We start from the raw sequence: 25,692 nt of genomic DNA on the forward strand, positions 1-25,692 counted from the left end.
CATTACCTAAAGGGCTGATTCATGATGCTTTCTTGGAGTAGATACTTCTGTTTTCAGTTGTTCTTTATTTGGTTTGTTGTTATGGATCGTGATGAGACCAGTGGTGGGGGCTGCCATAGTGCTCACTGGTCAGTGGGAAGGCAAGGAACACAAATTTCCGGCGACGACAACTGCTTCTGGTGGCCCGCAGACCTTCAAAGGTTTCTCCGGTGAAGTCTTGGGGAAGAAGAGTGTGGCAACCTTGGAAACCGTGGCCAGCAAGGCAAGAGAGGTTGCATTCAAATTTTGTGCCCCGAAAGTCAAAATGAACAGGGAGGGCGGTGGTTTCAAGAATGGCACGTCACCGCTGGAGCTGTGCACGACATTTTCCAAAGTCGAGATCAGTCAAGGCACGACATTTGAAATACAAAATTTGAATTCATTCTAAGCAATTCAGTCAAGGCACGGCATTTGAAAATTTGAAGTTTGAATTCAGTCAAGACATGGCATTTGCGGCATTTGAAAGTTGAAAATTGAATTCAGTCAAAAAAATTCAGTCAAGGCACGTCATTTCAAATTCAAAATTTGAATTCACAATTTGTTGCTGTAAAATAGTATCAACTACTTCGGTTATTACCAAAAATTCTGAAGTAGTATTTATCTATTACTTTGATCCAGAACGAAGCTAAATGTAATTTAATCGATAATTACTTCAGGAATTAATGATATATGATGAAGTAAAAGTAATCCATTACTTCATTTTTAACCGAAGTTAAAGTAGGTATATTACTTCACAACAAATACTAAACGATGAAGTCGAAAAGAATTAATTACTTCGGTGTTTTTAAAAACCGACGAAGTTATATGCACTTTTTACTTCGTAATATGTCCGAACCCGACACCCAATACGACTTCGTTTTTTCTGGGCCTACGACTTCGGAGTTTATCCGAAGTAAAATGAATTTGTTTACTACACGTGTGTCTACTTCGGTAAAAACAGGTCTTTTACTTCAGGTAATCAACGAAGTAAAAAGTCGTTTTTCACATAGTGTGGGGGTGTGATGTGCGTAGATTTTATATACTTTTATGCATGTTTTGACGCACATTTACATACTTTGAGCATGCTTGATCTATGCATTTTTGTACTTCCAGTCTTCCTTTTAGCATATTTACTCTTTTTGTCCGGAGATCTATTTTTGTGCATTTTCTATACACAGGAGTCGAATTCGGTGAAGATTCTGCATTATTGGATAAAACTTATGAGCTAAGCAAGCGAGAAAGCACCTGGCCGTGTACTAGACACGACCTTGCATTGGTAGGGAGCTCTGGCCATGTGGAGTTCAGAAGCTGTGTGACAACAACAACAAAGGAAGAAGTCCAGGCCGTGTGAACCTCACACGGCCGTGTCAAGTTTTGAAGCAAATCAGAGTTTAATCCTTACATGGCCGTGTGGATCTACATGGTCGTGTAAGGTTTCCAGAGACTAAGAAGGCCCTGGCCGTGTGCACCACACGACTGTGCAGGGTTTCCAGAGCTTAAAAGTGTTCTGGCCGTGTGCACCACACGACCGTGCCAAGTTTTCAGAAGCTGGGGCAGTCTAGGTCGTGTGGATCTACATGACCGTGCTTGGAGGTCTTGAATAGATTTGTCCACGACCGTGTACCACACACGACCGTGTATAGATGGCAGAGAGGGGAAAGGCTCTGGCCGTGTGAACCTCACACGACCATGCCTCGGGGCCGTGTGGCACCCAAAAGCTTCCCTCTATTTAAGGCCTCCTTGGAGATTTGAAAGGGGATCTTCTCCCTTTTGGGAGAAAGCAAGATTTGGTGGATTCCTCCGATTCTTGGGAGGATTTTTGGGCAATCTAAAGGGAGATCTTGGCGAATTCGACTCCGAAAGCGAGGATTGGATCCGAAGATGGAGATATATTGTAGATAAGTTTTCTTTCTTTCCTCTTCTTGGATTGGGATTGAAGAATGCTTGTAATTTTCTTATCTTTGGTCTTCTTCCTTCGTTTTATGGAGTAGATCTTGTTGTTCTAGGATGGAGGGAGTATTTGTGAGATAAATTGATGTAAACTCTTGTGGATTTGCCATTTCTTGTTTTCTATGATGTTGCCTAGTTTGTATCGATTGGATCTTGAATGATTAATTGTGATTAGGGCTTAATTCTCATTCTTGATTGATCTTTTGGATATCTTATAGACTTTGTAGGGATAAACGCTCACTCAATTTTTCGAGGGATCCACGTGACAGGTGTAAGCCCGTGTAAGGATCTTTTGGGGATAATCTTGAAGGGAAAATGAGAATATTCAAGAGGGGTAGGATAGATTTTATGATTCAATCCTTGTATCTTTATAGGTTAAGAAGTTATGAACTTCTATGTTGATATCCGAGGGAAGCATAGTAATAGGTGCAATCCTGTGTAAGGACAACGTAGGTTCATATCTAATTGATTACATTTAGGTACATTTTTCAGTCCTAATCCGGTGATCTATTGCAAGAGAGAACCGACAACCTTCTACAATTATTAGACAATTGAGAAATAAGAATTGGTAAACCATATACATTCAAGAGATCTTACAAAGAAACCAAAACTCCTAGAACCTCTCTTTATCATAACTCAAACCCCCAAATTCTTGTTTGTTAGTCTTTCATTCTAGATTTGTTTTTCATCCTTAGCATTTGAAACCAATTGATTAGTTGTTTAGCTAATTCTCTTTGAGATATTTCTAGTGCTTATTCCAGTCCATGTGGATACGATAATCTTTTATATTACTTGCGACATTTCCGTACACTTGCGGAATGTAACATTTAGTTTAGTTGGTACCTGATATATGCTTCTACTGATAGCTGCTATAACTTAGTCTAGAATGTTTTTATTTCTGGCTATGTTTATCTGTGTTCATAGAGATAGAGGTATTTATTGTGCTTCCCTCTATACTAGATTAGTTGATAGATATGTTGGATATGTGTTGTTGGATTCATGTTGTTTGTTATCCTTGTTATATATGTGTTTATCTTTTTAGCACCTACACGTATAGAGGAGGATATGTTCAGGTATGACATACTATAGCCGCATGCACCATATCGCATGTTTGCATGCTGGGCGATTGACGACTCCATTATTGTTGAGCTCGTCAGCCTGCTACATGGACCTCTGCACACGTGACCACTGCATGGGTAGTGGCACAACACTCAGGGTGTGTATGGTAGGTTGCTCGGTGGTGCTCCGCTGGGGTACTCATGGGTAGTACGATAATAGCGTGGTAGCACGCCGGGGTCCCTCCCCGTCATTGCGTACCGGGAGATGAGAGTATTGCGCTCCCTCACTATGTTTGAGGTAGGAGGATAGGTGTACTCCAACAGCATCCCGTCCACTCGGTCATTCATCAGGGGTAGTGACGGCAGAGTGCACGGTTGTCATAACCCTACCCACTCGATCTCACCATTGTGTGTGAGATGACTGACTGGCAGTAGGGGTGACCAGGACATGTCATTTGCATCATATGCATAGATTACATTATTTGTGATTGATGCATTTTAGTGATTGCATATGATTGACATGCATACAGGTTATATGCTTTTGCTCTGACTATTTTTATCTGTGTATGTTCGCAGTCAGTTGCACAAGCCTCGCAGGTGAGTACAGTTTATTTCGGTTATGCATTTATCATTATTCTTGCTGTAAACTGTATTACATACTTACTGTTAGTTACTACAGTTTATTCAGTTATGCATATCTGTTATACTGTTAGGAAACTGTACTATAGGTTCCATGGTTTAAGAGGTTGTATCATAGGTTATTACTGGTAGTTATATGTTGCTATACATATCTATTGGATTACCTGCTGAGTTATTTGGACTCACATCGTTGTATTACTACTTTTCAGGTTGAGGCCGTCGGGAGAGATTCCAGTCGCTAGCCCCCCTTGTCGAGAGGATTTTCTGTAGTCAATCTCTATTTTCGTTACTACATTTTTTCACTTGCATATGATGAGTAGTGCATCCCTTGGAGATATATTTGCACACATATCTAGTAGATACTAGCTACATGTGATTGTGATATGCTGCACTTGCTTGAAATATGATTATTGTATATAGATGTCATGCTTCATACATGTTCATTTATCCTATATGTATATGTTGTCGATTATATCGCTCAGGTGTTATGAGCAGATCTATTGCTGATCCCTGGTGAGTTTATTGATCACTATATCGTATGTGTCGATTCTAGATTGGGTATGTGCATTTGTTGTGTCAGCTATGGTTGTGTAGTTATTATGTCAGCTATAGTTTTGTGCATTGATTATGCCAATATGATCATGTTCTTAATTTCCTACTTAGATTGTATACATTGATCTCCATGTTTTATATAGACCATGCATTATCTTATCTATTACCCGCTGAGTGACCCACACTCACCACCCTGTTTGTGTTTTATCTTTTTCCTCAGGTAGAAGGTAGTTGTTTGTGGAGTCGCTTGGAGTATCCTATCTGCTGGGCCCATGCCATATCAAAAGATGGTCTTTACTTCACTCTTATTTTCTTACACGTTTTCCTTATGGTATTGGCATGTATTGGTGTTTAGCCATGTGGCCATGTATCATTTTTGGTACTTTGTTGTGTTTACACCGTGCCAGCACACATTGTATCTTTTTGGTTTGTGAGGCTTTCCTATGTCCTCAGCTATGTTTTTGGTACAGCCGTATGGGCTGCTTATTATACAACTGCATGGTTATGTTCTTTCTGTTTCAGCCATGTGGGTTGTGCATATTACTATGTGGTTGTGTATGTTCTAGACATGTGGGCTGTTGATTGCTTGTGAGTAGCCTTGTAGAATTGTATACATATTTTATATTATCATAGTTACGGGGGAGATGTTGTCCGTTTACCGGACAGGGACTCCTCTGGGGTGTGACATTGTTGGTGTAATTTGAACTAAGGTGTAACTCAAGTTTTGATGAATGACAAATGAGTTAAGGTACGTTTATCATGATCTAATCTTGTTACTGAGTGTACAGGATAAACTAACTTGATGGGTTAAGAGGACCTGACACCAGACAGGAAGTACAATCGCGATGTGCAATTCCCGAGTGGCGAAGTCCGGATGTGCGATTTTGGCAAGAGATCAAGATGTATGATTCCCGAGTGGCGAAGTACGGATGTGCAATTCCGACAGTAAGATCTGGTGGGTCAGATTGACGTTAAGGAGGTAACTTGACACACAGTAAGTAGAGGTAAGTCACTGGAGGAGAGTTACTAAGTGAAGACGTATCCTGGTTGAGGGGACAGTAGGGGTTAGTCAAATTTAGGTACAATTTAGAAACTTAAATTGAGACCTTGACTAGATCCTAGTCTGAAGTGTAGGAACGTAAATACGCTAGAGGGGAGGGGGGGGGGGGGGGGGAATAGCATTTTTTGAAAATTGAGAGCGAATTAAAATGAAGTACGCAACGGAATAATAAAGCAAGAAATCAATGCTAACACAAGTAATTTTACTTGGTTCGGAGCCTTTAACGACTCTTACTCCAAGGCCTACACTCGTCGAATGCTTTTGTTGGGAAATGCACTACTAGTTCGAATGATTACAAAATTTAAGTACAAGAACTAAAAATAATGGTATTGACAATAGAGAAAATAAGAAGATCTTGATTGTCGGTTGTCAGAGGAGCTTTACAGCATCATAGGAGCTTTTTTGGAGCACTGTGCAGAAGAGAAAGTCATAGCAGTTGATATTCTAAAGCTGCTCATTGAAGGCCCTTATATAGGCGTATTCTGGGCTCCTGGACCATGACGACATAGCTCGGCCAGTCGACGCGCTCCAACTCAACTCCTAGATAAGTTTTCTGGTCTGGGCACTTAGACCAACTCATAGCACCCAGACCGCCTGGGTGGTTGTGGCACCCGCCCGAGCGAGCTGGTTCGGGCATTTGGGCCACTCTGGGCGCCTAGACTAGCTTTAGGAGCCTAGATCCCTTCTAAGCACCCGTACTCCTTTTTCTTTTCCAACAGCTACTTGTTAGTGCGGGAAGCATCCGACGATCGATCGCTGTTTTGATAATGGCAAAGGAATTCAAAGTTAAGTTCTTTTGTGATCTAATGCACTTAATTGAGTGTTTCAGGCAGGGGAAAACCCTAGGGGGTGGTAACCCTATGCGGAAAGTCTTGGCGGGTCGAGAGCTTCAGGCAAAAGTCCTAAGGGGGGGTAACCCTAGGTGGAAAGTCCTGGTGTCGTGAACCAGGTGAAAGACTGGACCAGCCGGGAAGCGGAAGTCCAGCAGAAAGTCCGGAAGCCTCGAACGCTGAGCAAAAGTCTAGTCGATCTGGAGGATCGCACTGGCATCAGGTAAATCTCCTGAGTGGAGTAGGTGAGGACGTGTTCCCCGTAGAGGGAACAGTAGGCGTCGGGTCGACCTAGGGTTTCCGGTAGGAAATCCGAAGTCAGACCCGGATAGTCCGACAACTGTCAAGTATATTTATCATATTATTTATGTGCTAACTTTGTTTTGCAGGGTTTGTGTTTGGGACTAACACAATTTGCAGGAACAAAGGAGCAACTTAGACCTCGGATGAACAGTGTCCGAGGCGCCTCCATGGGGCTTGGAGGCGCCTCGGGTGCTAGCCAAAGCCAGCTATCCAGAGATGTTGGAGGCGCCTCGGAGGTCACTGGAGGTGCCTTGGACCAGGCGTTGGAGGCGCCTTGGAGCAGCTTGGAGGCGCCTTCAGTGGGATAAGGTGTTACCAGATCAGAGTTGATCCACGCGTGCGCCTTGGTGGCCTAGAGGCACCTCGGATAGGCTTGGAGGCGCCTCCAGCATTGTTTAAAAGGGGACTTCGACCAGCAGCTTGAAACAACGAATTCTAAGCAATCCTCACGCTGCAAGCTGCCTACGAGACGATCCCGATGTGCTGCAACAACATCCCGACGACCCGAAGCTTCAATTTCCATTTTGCTGTTGTCGGTATAAAGTTCATTTATAGTTAATTTGTACTTAGTTTGTAATAGATTTTACGAATTATAATTGTTGTCCACCGTAAACGCTCAACGAGCGTGGGCCTTGGAGTAGGAGTCGCCCTAGGCTCCGAACCAAGTAAATCTTGGTGTGCTTTTGTGTGCGTTCTTTATTTTATTCCGCTTCTTTATAACTCGATAGTTTTACGAATTCGAAAAGAGTGAAATCCACAGCGCTATTCACCCCCTCTAGCGCTTTCGATCCAACAATTGGTATCAGAGCGGGGTCGCGTTGATCTGGTGCAACCACCAATCACGTAATTCTTTTTCGTGGTATTTTTAGTTTTACGAAGTCAATTAGAATTAGCTTATTAGCTATATTCTAATTAATTTTTTCGAATCGGTTTCTGCTCGAGACTGGTGCAACACCACTCGAGTTCGCAAATTCTTAACTTTATTTCCCGCACTGCTAATCCAAGACCTAGTTTTGGGGCATTTCTATTTTTTGTTGTTGTTGCATATCACTAATGGCCCAACAAGAAGGTTTCAGCACCGTTCGCCCCCCACTTTTTTCCGGAGAAGACTTCGGATATTGGAAGGGGTGAATGGAAACCTTTCTCAAGACACAGTTCAACACGTGGATGATTATCAAGACTGGACTACAACTGCCATCCGACAAAGACGGCAAGCCGACACCCTGCAAAAAATGGGAACCGACCCTAATCAAGAAGGTGGAAGCTGATGCCAGAGCGACCTGCACCCTCCAGTGGTGACTAACAAAGGAGGAACTCAACAGAGTTGGACCATTCTCCAGCGCAAAAGAGCTTTGGGAGAAGCTGATCGAACTCCACGAGGGCACCTCCGACACCAAGGTAAGCAAGAGAGATCTCTTGTTCAATAAATTATATAATTTGAAAATGCAGGAAGGAGAAACAACATGTCAACTCCATGCACGGATTCAAGACATCCTCAACTCCCTCCATGCTATCGGACAAAAGGTCAAGAACAGGGACATTATAAGGTACACACTTAATGCTTTTCCGAGGAGCACACTGTGGGCATCAATGGTAGATGCCTACAAAGTCTCCAAGGATCTAACTTCCATTAGACTAGATGAATTGTTCTCAGAATTCGAATTGCATGAACAAACTAATACACAAAAAATCGAGAAAGGTATTGCTTTAGTTGCAGGTACCAGTCGAACACGCGAACCAAGATCACGACGAAGAACTGAACTTGAATCGGAAACCAAACCCGACTCAGACGATGAAGACAACGAATTGACCTCCGAACTCGTGAATCTTGTGAAGAAGCTCTACAAGAAGAAGAAGGGGTTCAACAAGAAAGACCTAAAGAAAGCCGTACAACCAAAGGAGGTTCAACCCAGCTCAAAGGTCAAGTTTGAGGTAATCTGTTATGGGGTGCTGTTAGTTGCTACTCGGAAAACCCAATGGCTCCACTGTACAAAAATTTTGTACGTGATCTGAACCTTTCCTAGCTACCATGTGTTCTTTTAAGTTAAACTTGTATCTCCAGCGGAACTTAACACGTTTGATTCCAAGTTTAACTTATATGTTCTTTTAAGTTTAGATTTGGATCTCCTGCGGAACTTAACACGTTTGATCCAAATCACCTAGGTTATAAATTCAATTAAATATTAGTTTCCAAAATTGGCTTCCAGTACTGCATGGCGAGGCACTTAGCCTTCTTGGATATGGGAGCAACCACCACCGACTAGACAAAGCCTTTTAAGGAAAGTTAATATTTAATTTCCTTATATAACTCTAGGTTAACCAAAAGGAACAATCAAATCACAAGGAAAAAAGAAAAAGAATACAACATCGAAATTAAATTCGAAAAACAAGAATCGAATGCCTCTTGTATTTGGTATTTATACAAAGAAAAATTAACTAGTATGATGCGGAAATTAAATACTAGTTATACCTCTTCCTTGTTTGCTAAAAATCTCGAGATCTTCTGCCGTATCCCTCGCCTCCTCTTGGACGTCGTGTGGGCGACGATCCTCCAAGACGAACACCACCCGGAAAGCTTCTCCTCTTTCTCTAGAATTCGGCCACCACCACCACAAAGGAGTAAAAGAGAGCAAAGGGAAGAGAGGGGGAGGGGCTGGCCACTTGATGATCTCCAACAACACAATATCAATTGTTATCTTTTTCAAGGCCTCCCCTTCCCCCCTTTTTATATTAGTTTCCCAACGGAAAATTATGGAAAGAGTTTTATAAAAAATTAGACTCATTCCTATTTCCTTTTAATTTTTTATTTTTCTTTCCTTTTAATTAATCAATCCTAGATTGATTTATTAATTAAATAACTATTTGTTGATGTTTAATTATTTGACCGGCCCCTTGCTTGGGCACCAAGGAAGGTGGCCGGCCACTTATTAAAAGGGAAAGAAAGAAATTTTTTTTATAAAATTACAAAGAAGAAAACTTCTAATAAAATTTTACAAACTCTTTTTTTTTCTAATGTGGATATTAAAAGGAAAGTTTTAAAATTTAAAACCAAGTTTTAAAATTTAAAACATCTCTAATAATATTTCTTTTTAAAAGAAAGTTTTATAAATTTTACAACTCTCTTTTAAAACCTTGTGGCCTAATTTAAATTAGGAAAATTTTATAAATTTTTAAAATCTCTCTTTTTACAAATTGTAAATATCTGAGGAAATTTAAAAATTGAAAAACAACCTTCCTAATTTAAATATTGTGGCCGACCCCCTTGCCCAAGGCAAGGGCCGACCACTTCTAGAGAATATGTGGCCGACCATTGCTTGGTCACCAAGCAATGAACCGACCCATCCTTGGACACCAAGATAGGCTTTTCTTTGGATGGACTTGAGGCTTTATTGAGGCTACAACATGGACCTAGAGGAGAAATTGGTTTTGGCCTTCCGATGAGCTTGAGTATCCCGTGCTCGCCCCGAACACACAACTCAAGTTCATCGATAATAACTCATTCCACTAGAGAGTTATTACCGCACTACCGCACCAATCCCAAATTACATTATGGGCTCCTTCTTATCATGAGTGTGTTAGTCTCCTTGTGTTTAAGATTATGAATGTCCACTAATTAAGTGAGTTACTGACAACTTATTTAATTAATATCTAGCTCCAAAAGTAGTACCACCCAACTTTATTGTCATGTTGGACTAGGTCCACCTGCAGGGTTTAACATGACAATCCTTATGAGTTCCTCTTGGGGACATTCTCAACCTAGATAACTAGGACACAGATTCCTTCTATAATCAACAACACATACTATAAGTAATATCATTTCCCAACTTATCGGGCATATTGATTTATCGAGCTAAACCTCACCCTTTGATAAGTCAAAGAAATAAATATTAAATATACATGCTTGTTATTATATTAGGATTAAGAGCACACACTTCCATAATAACTAAGTTATAGTTCTTTTACTAAGTCAGTACAAAAAGAACTTACCTAAATGATCCTACTCAATACACTTAAAGTGTATCAGTGTAATTTATTAGTCAAGATAAACTAATACTTAATTACACTACGTCTATTCTGATGGTTTGTTCTTTTCCATCTTAGTCGTGAGCAACTGTTTATAATTTATAGAGAACCGACAACATGATCTTCTAAGTGTGACTCCACACTCCATGTTATCTACTATATAAATTAATTGAACAATTACATGTAAACATTTGACCAATGTGATTCTTTATTTCAAAATAAATGTGTACAAACGCTAAACTTTTAAGTATACACTCCAACAATCTCCCACTTATACTAAAAGTCTAAGCTGCCATATCTGTTGCCATACATCTGATTCCCATCCCCTCCACATGCCGATCAAAAGCTTTCGCCGGAAGGGCCTTAGTGAAAGGACCTGCCTGGTTATCTGCTGATGTTATCTTAGCGACGACAACTTCTCCTCGCTTGACGATGTCTCGTATCAGGTGGTACTTGCGCTCTATATGTTTACTTGTCTTATGGGCTCGTGGTTCCTTCGAGTTTGCAACTGCTCCACTATTATCACAATAAATTGTGACGATCTTGGGCAAACCAGGAATCACATCTAAGTCCATTAGAAAGTTCCTGAGCCATACAACTTCTTTGGCTGCCTCAGAGGCTGCCACATACTCAGCTTCCATGGTTAAGTCTGAGATGAATTTCTGCTTAACACTCCTCCATGCAATGACTCCACCTCCTAAAGTAAACACATAGCCTGATGTAGACTTACTGTTGTCCCTATCTGATTGGAAGTTCAAATCCGTGTAACCCACAGGGAGTAAATCGTCTGCTTGGTAAACTAGCATATAATCTCTAGTCCTTCTCAGGTACTTTAATATATGCTTTACTACAGTCCAATGTCCTTGTCCAGGGTTACTTTGATATCTGCTAACCATGCCCACGGCAAAACAGATATCAGGTCTCGTACACAACATTGCATACATAAGGCTTCCTACAGCCAAAGCATAAGGAACTGCCTTCATGCCCTCAATCTCCTTTGATGTTTTTGGAGACATCTCTTTAGATAAGGCTACTCCATGCCTAAAAGGTAAGAAACCTTTCTTGGAGTTTTGCATGCTAAAACGAGCAAGGATTGTATCTATATATAAAGCTTGGGATAGGCACAACATTCTTTTCTTGCGATCCCTTATAACTTTGATCCCAAGGATGTATGCACATTCTCCTAAGTCCTTCATATCAAATTATTTGGACAACCATACTCTTACGTCTGATAATACCTTGACATTGTTGCCAATTAACAAAATATCATCTACGTATAGTACAAGAAATACCACCACGTTTCCGTTACACTTCTTGTATACACAAGACTCATCCGGACAGTAAATAAATCCATATGACTGGATTACTTCATTAAACCGGATGTTCCAAGATCTTGAAGCTTGCTTCAGTCCATAAATGGACCGATTAAGCTTGCACACTAGATGCTCTTTACCCTTTTCAATGGATCCTTCTGGTTGCTTCATATGGATTTTTTCTTCAAGACTTCCATTAAGGAAAGCTGTCTTGACATCCATTTGCCAAATCTCATAATCCATATGAGCGGCAATGAATAAGAGTATCCAGATAGACTTAAGCATAGCTACCGGCGAAAAGGTCTCCTCATAATCAATTCCCTCTTTCTGAGTGTACCCCTTCGCAACAAGCCTTGCTTTGAAGGTTTATACCTTCCCATCTGTCCCTCTTTTCCTTTTATAGATCCACTTGCATTCAATGGCTTTTACACCATCAGGTGGTTCTACAAGCTCCCAGACCTTATTAGAATACATAGATTCTATTTCGGAATTCATTGCCTTTTGCCAAGATACTACATCTATATCTTGGAGTGCTTCATCATATGTCCGGGGATCTGGTTCATGTTTGCCTGGGATCAAGTCCGAAGACTCACCCAAAAACATGAATCTCTCGGGCTGCCTTACAACCCTCCCACTATGACGAGGCACCGTCTGTGGTTGTGTATCATGTGTGACACGTGTTACAGTCTCTTGTGGTACTTCATCTTGTACTGTTGGTACTGAAGTAGACGTGTTCTCTCTAAATTCTTCTAGAACAATTTTACTACTGGGCTTGTGATCCATTATATAGTCTTCTTCTAAAAACTGGGCATTGGTGCTAACAATGACCTTCTGGTCTTTAGGACTATAAAATAAACCGCCTTTCGTTCCTCTGGGATACCCCACAAACATACGAACTTCTGTACGAGATTCTAACTTATCAGCATCTTGTTTCAGCACATGTGCTAGACTACCCCAAATCCGAATATGTCTTAGACTGGGCTTCCGCCCATTCCATAATTCTGTGGGAGTAGAAGATACTGATTTAGAAGGTACTAAGTTCAGAATGTGCGCTGTTGTTTCCAGAGCGTATCCCCAAAACGAATTTGGTAATTCTGAATAACTCATCATCGATCTTACCATCTCCATAAGAGTCCTATTCCTTCGTTCTGCCACACCATTCTGTTGGGGTGTATCAGGTGCGGATAATTGGGATTGAATCCCGGCCTCTGATAAGTAATTCCTAAACTCTCCTAAGAGGTATTCGCCACCACGATCAGACCGTAGTGTCTTGATACTTTTACCTAGACGTTTCTCCACATCAGCCTTGTACTTTTTGAACTTATCAAAGCACTCAGACTTGCGGCGCATTAGGTAAATGTATCCATATCTTGAATAATCGTCTATAAAAGAGACAACATATTCAAAGCCACCTCTAGCCTGGATAGACATAGGACCACACAAATCAGAATGAACCAATTCTAACGCTTCTTTGGCTCTATACCCCTTGGCCTTAAAAGGTCTCTTGGTCATCTTACCTTCCAAGCAGGATTCACACGTTGGAAAGTTTTCCAACTTTAATGGACCCAAGAGTCCATCAGCTATAAGCTTTTGAATCCTACTTAAGTTAATATGACCAAGCCTTAGATGCCAAAGATGTGTTTGGTTCATTTCCGAAGGTTCTTTTCTCTTATTAGAGTTAGAAGACGTGTTATTAATTTCCATATTTTGCTTTGTGGGAGAAATTAGATTTAAAGTATATAAATTGCCAACCAATGCACCAGAACAGATAATCACTTTATTTCTCTTTATAACCACATTGTTACTAAAGGAAACTGAATATCCATCCAAATACAGTTTAGAAATTGAAATTAAATTCTTTCTAAAACTGGGTACATAAAGACAATTCCTTAAAACCAATTTCCTATTCCTATCAAATGATAAGTAGACGTCTCCCACTGCAACAGCCGCCACCTTAGTAGCATTGCCCATGTAGACAGTTATCTCTCTATCAAATAGTCGTCGGGTTTCCTGGAACCCCTGCAAAGAATTACAGACATGAAGTGGCTCCCGTATCTACACACCAGGTGTTGGTAGATAACACCGCTAAACATGTTTCAACTACTAGAGTATGAGATATACCTTTATTGTTCTATTTCCTACGAGGGCAGTCCGCCTTCCAATGTCCAGTCTGCTTGCAAATAAAGCACTTGTCCTTCGACTTCTTTATTCCAGCTTTTTGTCCTGCACCTTGAGGTTTATTCACCTTCTTTGCTGAGCCATTTTGTTTCTTCTTCTTCTTGCCTTTCGTCTTAGAAGTAGAACCATTTTCAGCATAGTGAATTTGAGAATGTTGACGAAACAACCCTTCGGCTGCCTGAAGTTCTGTCAGAAGTTCCGCCAATGAATACATCATTTTATTCATATTATAGTTCAGGCGAAAATGCTCAAAACTTCTGGGCAGCGTTTGGAGGATGATATCAACCTGGGTTTCCCTATCAATTTCCCCTCCAAGCACTTGTATTTCATTTAAGTAAGCCATCATCTTGAGAATATGATCCCTCACGGGAGTCCCCTCAGTCATGGTGGCTGTCATCAGTTTTCTCATTGCCTCTTGCCTAGCAGCCCGATTCTGATGTCCGAAGAGTTCCTTGAGATTGTTCATTATATCATAGGCTGTTGGTAAGTCCTGATGTTGATGTTGCAATACATTTGACATTGAAGCCAAGATGTAACACCGCGCCATCTCATCAGCTTTTACCCATTTACTATGATGCTGAATCTCCTCTGGGGTAGAATCATTGCTAGGTGTTTCTGGGCATTCCTCTGACAGTACAAACTTATAGCCCTCAGCAATTAAAACAATGTCCAGGTTTCTTTTCCAATCTATATAGTTGGGACCAGTAAGTCTGTTTTCTTTTAGAATAATGGCCAGTGGGTTGAAAGTCATCCTAAGAATCACAAAATAAATTTTGGTCAGAACTCTAAATTTAGAATAATATTGATTCCTCAAACAATACTATTTTAAATTAACCAACACCTTAAAACACCGTGAATTTTGTATGCCACGATAGTGTGGACGTATACAAATTCAACATTTGTAAAAGGAGGGTATATCCCATTAATTTTATTATCTTGTCAACCTAACTTTTTGACAAATAAAATTAATAGTTGGTTTCCTTCGGTCATACAAATAATAGCAGTGACTCCGATGGGGAGGATACTATTAGACGTGCCTAAGTGTATGCCATTACTTGACACTAAGTCTATTAATAAGATTGTGCCCCTTCCGATGGGGAAGATCACACGCTCTTAATTAATTTCCTATAGTCATCCGAAATGGAAGTTTGGTCTAGTGATCCGCAAACAAACTCATCCGATATGGAGGAAGGCACTCAGAGCCAACGCGCAAGTTTGTTTGCATCACTTACAAACCAGTAATGGAGACCGTGGAATTCACTAAAATAAATTCCTTTCCCACTTAGTTATTTAAAGTGAGGAATTTTGATGATGCTGCCTACTAAACATGTACACTAACATTCACACACAGCACAATACAAAAGCAATAAATAGAAAAACTAATTTTCAACTATTATGGCTTTTATCTATTGTTGTCCTTCGTGTGTCATCATCCCTAGTTGCTGCCATCTTTGGCCATCGCCACCGGGTCTAGTTGTCGCATCCATTTTGCTCCTTATTCCATTGCGCCACTCTGATCCTCAAAAGGTTCCACGCCTTGCAAGATTCGATCCGCGACATAAATAGAATTTTATATTTTTCGATCCTATATTCCTCGAAGGAATGTACATATAATACTAGATCGAACATAAAATAAAATTTACATCCATCGATCCTATATTCCATAAAAGGAATATACATGTATCTAGATCAAAAAATAAAATCCTAATAAAACTAAATACAGCTCCTGCTGTATTTTATAATACAATCATGCACACATAATAAATGCCCTTGACATGTCCAAGGGTCCAATCACACACATAATAACTATAAGCCATAATAGTTGGATCCTACATCCACAAAGTTAGCACATCCTACTATTAACCTGCCTAAATTATATATGACATGTGCATAATTAAACTAATACCAAATACACAGAGGCAAAACCCTAGCTCTGATACCAATTGTTGGTTGCTACTCGGAAAACCCAATGACTCCACTGTACAAAAATTTTGTACGTGATCTGAACCTTTCCTAGCTACCATGTGTTCTTTTAAGTTAAACTTGTATCTCCTGCGGAACTTAACACGTTTGATTCCAAGTTTAACTTATATGTTCTTTTAGGTTTAGATTTGGATCTCCTGCGGAACTTAACACGTTTGATCCAAATCACCTAGGTTATAAATTCAATTAAATATTAGTTTCCAAAATTGGCTTCTAGTGTTGCATGGCGAGGCACTTGGCCTTCTTGGATATGGGAGCAACCACCACCGACTAGACAAAGCCTTTTAAGGAAAGTTAATATTTAATTTCCTTATATAACTCTAGGTTAACCAAAAGGAACAATCAAATCACAAGGAAAAAAGAAAAATAACACAACATCGAAATTAAATTCGAAAAACAAGAATCGAATGCCTATTGTATTTGGTATTTATACAAAGAAAAATTAACTAGTATGATGCGGAAATTAAATACTATTTATACCTCTTCCTTGTTTGCTAAAAACCTCGAGATCTTCTGCCGTATCCCTCGCCTCCTCTTGGACGTCGTGTGGGCGACGATCCTCCAAGACGAACACCACCCGGAAAGCTTCTCCTCCTTCTCTAGAATTCGGCCACCACCACCACAAAGGAGCAAAAGAGAGCAAAGGGAAGAGAGGGGGAGGGGCCGGCCACTTGATGATCTCCAATAATACAATATCAATTGTTATCTTTTTCAAGGCCTCCCCTTCCCCCCTTTTTATATTAGTTTTCCAACGAAAAATTATGGAAAGAGTTTTATAAAAAATTAGACTCATTCCTATTTCCTTTTAATTTTTTCTTTTTCTTTCCTTTTAATTAATCAATCCTAGATTGATTTATTAATTAAACAACTATTTGTTGATGTTTAATTATTTGACCGGCCCCTTGCTTGGGCACCAAGCAAGGTGGCCGGCCACTTATTAAAAGGGAAAGAAAGAAAATTTTTTTATAAAATTTAAAAGAAGAAAACTTCTAATAAAATTTTACAAACTCTTTTTTTTTTCTAATGTGGATATTAAAAGGAAAGTTTTAAAATTTAAAACATCTCTAATAATATTTCTTTTTAAAAGAAAGTTTTATAAATTTTACAACTCTCTTTTAAAACCTTATGGCCTAATTTAAATTAGGAAAATTTTATAAATTTTTAAAATCTCTCTTTTTACAAATTGTAAATATCTGAGGAAATTTAAAAATTCAAAAACAACCTTCCTAATTTAAATATTGCGGCCGGCCCCCTTGCCCAAGGCAAGGGTCGGCCACTTCTAGAGAATATGTGGTCGGCCATTGCTTGGTCACCAAGCAATGAACCAGCCCCTTTTTGGACACCAAAATAGGCTTTTCTGTGGATGGACTTGAGGCTTTGTTGAGGCTACAACAGGGACCTAGAGGAGAAATTGGTTTTGGCCTTCCGATGAGCTTGAGTATCCCGTGCTCGCCCCGAACACACAACTCAAGTTCATCGATAATAACTCATTCCACTAGAGAGTTATTACCGCACTACCGCACCAATCCCAAATTACATTATGGGCTCCTTCTTATCATGAGTGTGTTAGTCTCCCTGTGTTTAAGATTACGAATGTCCACTAATTAAGTGAGTTACTGACAACTCATTTAATTAATATCTAGCTCCAAGAGTAGTACCACCCAACTTTATTGTCATGTTGGACTAGGTCCACCTGCAGGGTTTAACATGGCAATCCTTATGAGCTCCTATTGGGGACATTCTCAACCTAGATAACTAGGACACAGATTCCTTCTATAATCAACAACACATACTATAAGTAATATCATTTCCCAACTTATCGGGCATATTGATTTATCGAGCTAAACCTCACCCTTTGATAAGTCAAAGAAATAAATATTAAATATACATACTTGTTATTATATTAGGATTAAGAGCACACACTTCCATAATAACTAAGTTATAGTTCTTTTACTAAGTCAGTACAAAAAGAACTTACCTAAATGATCCTACTCAATACACTTAAAGTGTATCAGTGTAATTTATTAGTCAAGATAAACTAATACTTAATTACACTACGTCTATTCTGATGGTTTGTTCCTTTCCATCTTAGTCGTGAGCAACTGTTTATAATTTATAGAGAACCGACAACATGATCTTCTAAGTGTGACTCCACACTCCATGTTATATACTATATAAATTAATTGAACAATTACATGTAAACATTTGACCAATGTGATTCTTTATTTCAAAATAAATGTGTACAAAAGCTAAACTTTTAAGTATACACTCCAACAGGTGCAACCAGAAGGGGCATATCAAGGCCAACTGCCCCAATCAAAAGGAGGCAAAGAAGCAGAGAAAGAAGAAGGTACTAAAAGCAACCTTTGAAGAATCATCAAAAGAGGATACCGACGACGAGCTCGAACTGTAAGATATCAGAAAAATTAAATAATAAATATTACTGGACGAAAAATCTTATTGGATTTTTCTGAAATTTTTAGAAATTTTTCGGGATTTAAACGGAGTCCGTATGACTCGTTTTGAGGGGATGAATTAGGGGTATAGTGAAAGCCTGTTTAAAATACCCCTTAAATAGAAATTGATTAAGGAATAAACTTAAAGGTTAATTAAACTAACCTAAGTTTAATAATCCCTAAATCCCCGATTTCTTCTCCTCCTTCCCGATTCTGCCGAACCCACCTCCCTCTCCCGATTCTCTCTGCCCGAAACCCTTCTCCGGCGATTTCTCGCCTTACCGACGCTGAGCTCACGATCGCCGGCCATCTTCCTTCAGGCGAGGTTAGGGCAAAGACTCCATTGGCTCCTCTTGCGATCCTTTCTTCTTCCCTCTCATGCGCGGGCGCCTGACACCGACGGAGAGCTCCCTCTGCCGTGGTTCTGTACTCACCGAGTCGCCTGAGGAGGAGTTGCCGAATCTTGACGGCTCCGACCATCTCCGACGATGCGATCCTCTCTTAGGCTGTGCTCGTGCGCGTGCGGCAGTGACTCGGTGGAGTTAGGGCACGACGAGGAGAAGGGATTCGCCTTGTTCCCCACAGATCGTGGCCCTTTTGGTTCTCCTCCTTGATTTGGTTACTAGTGGGCATTGCCGGTCGTCACCAGCCAAGGTGGATCGCACGACATCAGCTGTAGGTGATCAATTAAGGTAAGGCTTTGTTTGGAAATGCTGTGGATTCAAGAATTATTGAGGAATTGGTTCCTGATTATAGTGTTCTTCTTGATCGGTTGAGAGGAAGCATCGGGTCGGTGTACTGTGGACTCTCCTTGTTGCCGGTCATTGCCCTCTCCAATTCTTGCAGCTGTGGAGGTCACGGGTGAGGATGGAGGTTCTGTTGAGGTAAGTTTTGGACTGTTGATTAGGGTTTCAGCAAACCCTTTGCTGTATAATTGGTATTCTAGATTAATTCTTGGAAGAATTGGTGTGTAGGTGTAATTGTAGCTGCTGGACAATGGGTGTAGAGCTGTGAGGTACTGGATTGGCTGCTATATCTCAGGGTAAGTGTTTACCACTAGTTTTCTTATTAGGTTTGCCTTGTTTTGGGTGAACATGGAAGGTTGAAAGAAGGATTAAGGTTTTACTTGTAGTGGTAAGTTGTTGCGTTTTGGTTAATTAGTTGTGATGGAGGTTTGATCTTATGATATGTCTTGTGGTTGATATTATTATGTGGTAGATTGATTATGAATTGGATTCAAGATGTGTTGATTAGTGTGTTTTGGATTGATTAATAGATTGTGTATTATGTTTGAATCTAGAAGGAGTTGGATTGAGGATTACTTGGAGGTTTAATCAGAGATCAAATTTAATTGGAGTGATCCTAATTGGGTTAGGGCTTTTATTTAGCTATTTAATTCATATGAATTTAGCTAAATGAAATAAATATATTGATTTATACAGGACTTTGATATGAGGCGTTCATCACGACGTGGGATTTATTTCTGGATCATGATCGACAGATAAAGGCGGGTATTTCTTCCTTGGCCTCTATGTAGATTTTCTTGTACTTAGTGCATGATTATTATTGGATGAATTAGGCTGCTTTATCTTATATCATGATCGATTGCTATTTATTTCCTGCATGATACTTATGCTTGACCTCTGTGATGATCTATTTAATTCATATATAGTCTCCACTCTTGATATCTATTCTATTGTGATTACACGTATAGAGTATTGTCTTGTAGGGATTGTCGGGTTGTTGGTATTACCATGCTGATTGGGTATATGATGTTGACTGTACATAGGTGGAGATGTGTTATAGGAGTCATTTTGTTGACCGTGCGTTTACATGGGGTGTGTACTGTTGGAGTGTATACTGAAAGCCTAAGCTTTGTAAACATTCATTATGAATAAAGAATCACATTTGGTCAAATTGTCTACATTTGTTTGTAGTTGTTCAATTAATTTATATTGTAGATAACATAACATGTGGTGTCATATGCAGAAGATAATGTTATCAGTACCTTATAAATTATAAACAATAGCTCACGACCAAAATGGAAAAGGAACAAACCATTAGAAGGTCGTAGTGTAATTAGGTATTAGTTTATCTTGACTATATAATTACACTAGTACACTCAGAGTGTATTGAGTAGGACCATTTGAGGTCGTTTCTTTTATACTGACTTTATAGAGGAACAAAGACCTCAGTTATTATGGAAGTGTGTGCTCTTAATCCTAATATAATAACAAGCACATATATTTGATATTTATTTCTTTAATTTATCAATGGGTGAGATTTAGTTCGTTGAATCAATAAACCCGATAAGTTGGGAAATGGTATCACTTATAGTGTGTGTTGTTGATTATAGAAGGAAACTGTGTCCTAGAGATACTAGGTTGATAATGTCCTCAAGAGGAGCTCATAAAGATTGTTATGTTAAACCCTGCAGGTGGACTTAGTCCGACATGACAATAAGGTTGAGTGGTACTACTCTTGGACTTAGATATTAATTAAATGAGTTGTCGGAACTCACTTAATTAGTGGACATTCGATATCTTAAACACAGGGAGACTAACACACTCATAATAAGAAGGAGCCCAAAAATGTAATTTGGGATTGGTGCGGTAGTTCAATGATAGTTCTCTAGTGGAATGAATTATCATTGATAAAATTAAGTTGTGTATTCGGGGCGAACACGGGATGCTTAATTTTATCAAGAGACCAAAACCAACTCCTCCTCTCGGTCCCTATCGTAGCCTCTTATTTATAGAGTTCTATACCCACCTATACCCACTTTCTAAACCCACCCAATAGGGGCCGGCCAAGCTAGCTTGGGAACAAGCTAGGGCCGGCCTAGGTATAATATTGGGTGGCCGGCCCTAGCTTGAACCCAAGCTAGTGGGGGCCGGCCAAATTAGATTTAAAAGGGATTTTATTTTTATTTTTTATTATGTGGAAGAAATAATTTATTAAAGAGAATTAAAATTAAAATATCTCTCTTGTAAAAGATCTACAAAAGATTAAAGAAAGAGATTAGATCTCTTTCCTTATTTGTAGATTGGAGAGATGTTTTATTTTCTCTTTAAAAATTATTCACATGTTGATAAAATTAAAATTATAGAAATTTCCTTTTATCAACCATGAAGAGATTTTAAAGAGAAATTTTATTTTTTAAAATTTCCGGAAACAAATTAGGAAGTTTTAATTGTTGATTAAAACTTGTCCAATTTGTTCTCCAATGATGTGGCCGGCCATTGGTTTTAATTTGGGAAATTTTATTTTATTTTTCTCAATAAAATCATGTCAAGGAAATTGAGGAAATTTTATGGTAATTAAATTTCCTAATTTGCCTAGGTCAAGGAATATAAAAGAAGGGGTAGGGGTGCCTTCATGAGACACAGCATCTATTATTTCTCTCCCTCTTTTGTTCCTTGGTGTGGCCGGCCAACCTCTCCCTCTCTTCCTCTTGTGGTGGCCGAACCCTACTCTTCCATTGGAGCTCTTGTGGTGGCCGGATACTACTCGGAGAAGAAGAAGAAGAAGGAGAGAAAGCTAGCATCTCTTGGAGCTTGGTTAGTATTTTGATTTTCTTCCTTGGTGAAGCTTCCTCTTTGTTGGCCGAACCTAGCTAGGAGGAGAAGAAGGTGATTGGTGGTTTCTCGTCTCGGAAGATCGTTGCCCACACAACGTCCGAGGTTAGAAGAGGAATACGGTAGAAGATCAAGAGGTTTTCTACAAGGTATAACTAGTAATTTTATTTCCGCATCATGCTAGTTATTTATGGAAATAATACCAAATACAAGAGGCTTACGTTCTAGTATTTCGAATATGTTTTTCGATGTTGTGTTCTTTTGTTTTCTTTCTTTTCCTTGTGATTTGATTGTTCTCTTTGGTTAACCTAAAGTTATTTTAGGAAATTAAATATTAGTTTTCTATTAAAGGTTTTGTCTAGTCGGTGGTGGTTGCTCCCATATCCAAGAAGGCCATGTGCCTCGCCACGTTAGTACTGGGAACCTTTTATGGAAATTAATATTTAATGGAATTAATAACTTAAGGAGACTTGGGTCGAACGTGTTAAGTTCCGCAGGAGATCCAAGTCAAAACCTAAAAGAACAAATAGATTAAGTTTTGGATCAAACGTGTTAAGTTCCGCAGGCGATCCAAAATTTAATTTAAAAGAACACATGGTAGCTAGGAAAAGGTTCAGACCTTTGTACAAAATTTTGTACAGTGGAACCTCTAGGTTTTCCGAGTAGCAACCAACATGTACATACTTATTTGTCATGTACTTTGGAGGAGTTGTGTTGATTGCATGTTTGGGGTATATACACATGTCTGTTGTGTTTTTATTGGAGGATACATGTTGATTGTACTTATATTTTTGTGTACATGTGTCTGGTGGGATTATTGGAGATTTTTGGTTGATTATACATGTGTAGTGTGTACATATGTTTGGTGGGATACGTGGAGGTATCATCATGATTATATTCACGTTGTGGAGTACTTATGTGGATTTAGAGGTTGCATGGATGATGACGATGTTTGTATCATGATTATATATATATCATGTTCATCATTCATTGCCTGCTGGCGACTGTTGTCTCCCTTGTGGTGAGAGAGAGTCGTGAGTCATATCTAGCGCCGCACACTCGACCACTCATGGGTAGTGGTAGTTGGAGCAGTTGTCGCTGTCCTGTCCTACTCATTAGGCTGCTCAGTGTGTACTCTGTCCGCCTCGATCACTCTTGAGTAGTGGGTCTGGAGGGTTCAGTAGTCAGGGGGCTTATGATGTGAGTAGTCAGGGACCCTGATGCTATGTAGTTAGATAACTACTTAGCGTACCGAACGCCTCAGCCGCTCTATAGCGGTTACGCCCTGTTGAGGTTAGTATGGTTTGTCACAGACCCAGGCCTCTCGGCCATACATGGGTCGTGGTGTCTGGAGAGGTGGCGGGGGTGACCATGGAGCATGCATACGCAGTTATTACTCTTGCATTTGATGCGTGGTGCATCTGCATTTGCATACATGCCTAGTAGATACTAGTTGCATGTGTTTGTGTATGTTGCATTTGTTTGCGATATGATTGTTGCATATGGTTGTCATGATGCATACATGTCATTTATTTTACATGTATTTGCAGTCGTATTTATATTGCACAGGTGTCACGATTAGGTTTGTTGCAGATCTGGTGAGTTTACTGATCATTGTACCAGGTGTCGATTCCAGATTGGGTATGTATCTGTCATTATGTTAGTTGTGGTTTGTACAGTTTATATGTCAGGTTATTATGCCAGTTATGTTTAGGTGCATTGATTATGATAGTATGATCATGTTCTTTATTCCCTACTGAGACTGTATACTTGTGATCTCCATGTTGTTTATGGACCATGCACTATCTTTTCTATTATCCGCTGAGTTACCTATACTCACCACCGCATGTATACATTTATGTTTTCAGGTAGTCTGTAGATGGTTGGTGTCGCTCGGAGTATCCTGTCTGCCGGGTCCTACGTCACATCCGAAGACCGTGCTTGTTTTCTTTTGTATATCTTTTTATTATTTCTGGCATTGTATTTGTGTTTAGCCATGTGGCTATCTTCAGGTTTTGGTGTTGTATTTGTGTTTAAGCCGTGCCAGCATGCATTGTATTTATTTGTGTTGTGTGGGCTTTTCTTCGTTTTTCCGCTGTGTTTTAGTACAGCCGTGTGGGCTGTTTTATATATAACTGCGTGGTTGTGATTGTTTCATTCCAGCCGAGTGGGCTGTTATTATAACTGCGTGGTTGTGTATATAAATATTCCAGCCGCATGTGGCTGATGTATATTTTGTTTGTAGTGATGTTTCATATTGTCACCGGTACAGGGGAGATGCTGTCGGATTTTTGTCTGACAGGTACTCCTTTGGGGGCGTGACACGAACAGACGAGCCTTCTTGCCCTGATGGCCCGAGACCAGATCGATGTGTCCGAGAGTGAGAGCGAGTCGGAAGCAGAATCGGAAAGAAGCCACGGATTCATATCCATTTTCGAAGGGCCCGATCCATCTGTAAGTATCCCTCGACTAAACAATCTAGTTAATTACTTGTTACGAAAATTAGCTAAGTCTAATCTTAGAATTAAGTCACTTCTAAAGGAAGTAGCATTCCTTAAAGAAATAACTAACTTCGAATCCTTGTCTGAACCAGTTCAGACTGGAAACTCGACTCAAGTCCAAAAACTTGAGGAAGAGAATTCAGCCTGAAAACTTAGGTCAAGGATCTGGAGAAAACATTAGAACGATTCTCTTTGGGTTCCAAGAACCTTGACCTAATTCTTGGAACACAAAGGGCAATCTACAATAGAACTGTACTAGGATTCAAATTGAAAAAGAAATATAAGTCATATTTATCGCTTCTACAAAGAACAAATAGAAAAATGGTCCAAGCATGGGTCCCCAAGTCCAACCTGATCAATTAAGTTGGACTTGGACAATATTGGGTCCTTAAGGATCAAATACATTACCTCGATAGACTATATCGAGACTATGATCCAGGGGGACCTAGGAGAAAAACAATAAAAATAAAACTAGATTTAAATTAAATTAAATTTAAATTAAATTAATTTAAAATTAACAATAAATTAAAATAAAATAAAATTAAATTCAAATTAAATTAAAATTAAATTCAAACCAAAATTCAAATTAAAATCCTAATTAAATCAAAAATTCAAATTTATGAAATTAAGGTTTTACAAAAATCTTAATCCAACGGAAGGCTCTAGAATAGCTAGCACCTCCTAAATTAATCTACTCGATAAGGGTAATCAAGAGTAGATTACCCGGTCGGGTAATTAAGGTTAGATTAAAATGAGCTAGGTTTAACTTGACCCACGGTACTGGTGAAGTATTGGATGATAGTACATTGGGAAAACATAGTCATCGCATGTCTAGGAAGTTATGGCTTCGACCTGGTGCATTTAGCTAAGTGGAACTGACCGAAGCTACCCTTTTTGGATCCTAACCAGTTAGACCAAGGTTTTGTATTAAACTCAATGGGTAGGATTATTTGGAAAACCTTGAAAGCATGGTTACTTTAATGATGTTCTTGTGACTCACCATAGCCCAGAAGTTTATCCAAAGAACGCCTACTTGTTGAACCCAAAGCTAAACCTGAATCTAACACAAAGTTAAACCAAACCCTAAAATTGAACTTAATTCATCTCACATATATTATAAGATTCCCTAATTGGAAATTTAGATCAGGTGAGATGACTAAGGAATAGAAATTAATTCAAATTCACAATTAATTCAAATTCACAATTCAATTCGTAATTAAAACTAATTCAAATTCAAAATTAATTAACTT

This window comes from Zingiber officinale, chromosome 7A (assembly GCF_018446385.1).
Source record: "Zingiber officinale cultivar Zhangliang chromosome 7A, Zo_v1.1, whole genome shotgun sequence".
Lineage (NCBI taxonomy): Eukaryota > Viridiplantae > Streptophyta > Magnoliopsida > Zingiberales > Zingiberaceae > Zingiber > Zingiber officinale.